Genomic DNA, 3,207 nt, shown 5'->3' with positions numbered 1-3,207 from the left:
CTGAAATGTGTGAGATCTACATGACTTCAAAATGGTAATTATCGATCCACCTAACATGAATATATTAGGACAAACTAGTTTTGGCACAACAAGTAGCCAAAACTTCTCACAGATATCAACTCATAATTGTAAACATTGAGTAGGTGACCATTCAATGTATATAATTGTCAGAAGTAAAGAAAAAAGTACCATATTTCTTCATAGTAATTCTGAGCACACTTATATATTAATGCTATTAATGTGGGCTCTTATTCCCACAACTCTCTATGATGCTTCTAATATTGCTGAGCCAAGAGCATTTTTTTAGCCTTTTTTCATTTTTATAAGTAAAGAAGTTTAAGTATTTCTTTAAAATAAAAGTGCATGGGTACCTTGATTCAACCTTATATCACAAGCAAAAGATTTTAGCAGTCCTTGTCTAGGCCGAAAGGCATGACAGGATGACAAGTTCTCCCTCAAGGAAAGTGATTGTCCCCCTCTACTCTGTTCTAGTGAGACCTCACCTGAAATACTGTGTTCAGCTCTGGGGCCCCCAACATAAGAAGGGTATGGATCTGTTGAAGCAGGTCCAGAGGAGGGCCACAAAAATGATCAGAGGGCTGGAGGACCTCTCCTAGGAGGACAGGCCGAGAGAGTAGGGGTTGTTCAACATGGAGAAGGCTCCAAGGAGATCTTATAGTGGTGTTCCCATCCAAACCATTCAACGATTCTAAGATTCTCTGGCTCTATGATTCTATGATTCTGTGATAAATCTCTACAGACATGACATCTCAAAAGATCATAATTTATATTTGTATGGTATACATCCCAGGAATAGGATGGACCTTTCAGTCATGATGTTTGAATTAGTACCAGGATACTCTGGCCTGTGCCTGAACTGAGTGTCTGGAGTTGAGCTGTAGAATAAGATGATATGTATGTAGATGGACACACACATCTGTGTGTAGATAGATATATTTATGGATGACTTCTTAAGGCTCTCATATGATAATAATTTAGTTTTTTATAAATACAATGTTAAAAATTATCTGTTAAATTTGTCCTTGTTAATCAGCTGTTTTAACATCACACTTGCTCTTTTAATGACTTTTTTCTCTTAGGGTATATTGTTTGAAGTATCATTCTGTCCTTCACTTTTACAGCCTTGTCAGCCAGACTGTACTGTCCATGATGCACAATGGTGTTAACAGAAATCCCTTCAATGAGTCATGAGTTTGGGAAGGGATTACAGCACAAGAGATCTGTGATTCCAGTCTGTAAGTTTATTGGGATAATCCCTTAGATTCCATGGAAATAAACCAAAAGCTCCAGAAGTCAAAAGAACAGTGCCAATTTGAACCAATTGAGATTCTGGCTCTTTATTTGTGATGAGGGGAAAATCTGATGATATGTCATATTTAGGTTTGATGTACAGGTGCCTACAAGTAGAAAACAATTTTTTAAGAGGCTGATAGGAAAGTTATCAAAACATTGAGCTATACATGGATCAAAACTCCTTTCCTTTCCACTGGCGGTTTGAAAAATTATCTATGCTAATGGCCTTTGACATAACAACTATGTTGGGAGAGGAAAAAGAAATTGTTAATGCCCCAGATAGAATTCAATAAACAAAAATGTGCAATTAGCTTTTTGTCACAGTACAAAAAACGTTCAATTGTGTTTAAGCAGATGCTTGGATGCATGCTTTTTATTAGGCAACGAGTAAAGCTATACCATTTTTCAATAGAGATCTAAGTCCTCCAGTGGAATGGAAGTGCACACATTGGTTGTTTTGTAATGTTTCTTAGCACAGTTTTTCATTATAGGTTTACGTGCTGATGTGGAAAAATCAAGCAGAGTTCTTGATTCATGTTAACATCTACAGCACTTAATGGAGGGGTAAAATAAATAATTAAGTATCACAATGAATTAGCAGACATGGCAAGAAGGATTTAGGATGTGGTTGGCTTCTTAACCATGTCTTTCTGCTCACCTCCTTCAGGCTTGACTGGTCCATCAGACATCACTTTCCTGAGGGCTAGTTGGCTTTGGTCTTTGTTGTCATTGGCTGGTGGAGGCAGATTGTCAGACTGAGTTCTTTGAATTGGGAGGACTCCTGCTATGCTGTGTCTGTGCTGCTTCCTGGCATGATTAGACTGACCGCTTTTATGTGCTGCTGTGGCAGTGTGGGTGAAATGGAAACCCAGAGTATGTATCCTCAGATGGAACCAGCTTAAATGTTATTCATGCAAACAGAAGTGTTTTTTTCTGTATTTAAGTAAGTAGTGTTTTCAAACACCAAAGAGACACCACATGCACAGCATTAAAGAGTATTAAAACTGGCTGTTTCTTTGTTAATGGTGGTGAAGACAAGGGAAGTAATTTTTCCCTGTTTTTTTGCATTATACCATGGTAAATTTATGGCATATCAACAAATCCTGAAGACAGACACAATGATTCCACAGTCAGAGAGTTTTAATTTGCCATCAACTAACCCTCAACTAGCAATCAGATACTGGTCTGGAGTATACTCTAGAGAGCAACCCTTTTGAATGGAAAAGTTTTAATTTATTAAACTATTTAAAGTTGTCAGATTAAATCTATCTTGACCCTTAGTCAATCCATAGCACAAAAAATATTAGAAAAATTGAACTGTGACACCTGACTTAGTTCCCTTTGACTTTGCTAACTTGATAACACTGTTGAAATCTGATGTTGTCAATGGCTTTATATACCTAAGGATTTTGCATTTAATGTTTTTAATGTTTTTGTCTATTGCTGATCTGTTCATCACTAACATGATTTTATCCGAGATATGAAGGTTGCTTTATATTTCCTTTCAAAAAAAAATTAGATATTTACAGTCATGTTTCAAAAATAGAAATCTCAGCTATGTATTTAAAAAAACATTTTTTCTTTAAGTTTAAATCATCTTTTTAGTATATTGTACTGTCTTTCCTGATTGCTACTTACAGATATATCTTATTGTTAATGCACTCTTCATACTCATGCGCAACTTGAAGAGCTGGCAGACACATCTCTGTGGGTTTTGATTATTTTATCGGTAGTTATTCAGTGACATCAAAACAACATCACACAATGGAACTCTCTGTGAGTCATGCACAGCCATGGAACATCATGGACCATGAGTGAAGGGACTGATGGAGAAACAGCCAGTTTCACTGCAGTCTACATAAATTAAAATAAAAAAATAAATAAAAGACTTCT

This window comes from Apaloderma vittatum, unplaced genomic scaffold (genome assembly GCF_000703405.1).
Source record: "Apaloderma vittatum isolate BGI_N311 unplaced genomic scaffold, ASM70340v1 scaffold10599, whole genome shotgun sequence".
Classification (NCBI taxonomy): domain Eukaryota; kingdom Metazoa; phylum Chordata; class Aves; order Trogoniformes; family Trogonidae; genus Apaloderma; species Apaloderma vittatum.
The sequence above is the reverse complement of the archived record's forward strand: the minus strand, read 5'-3'. Positions refer to the sequence as shown.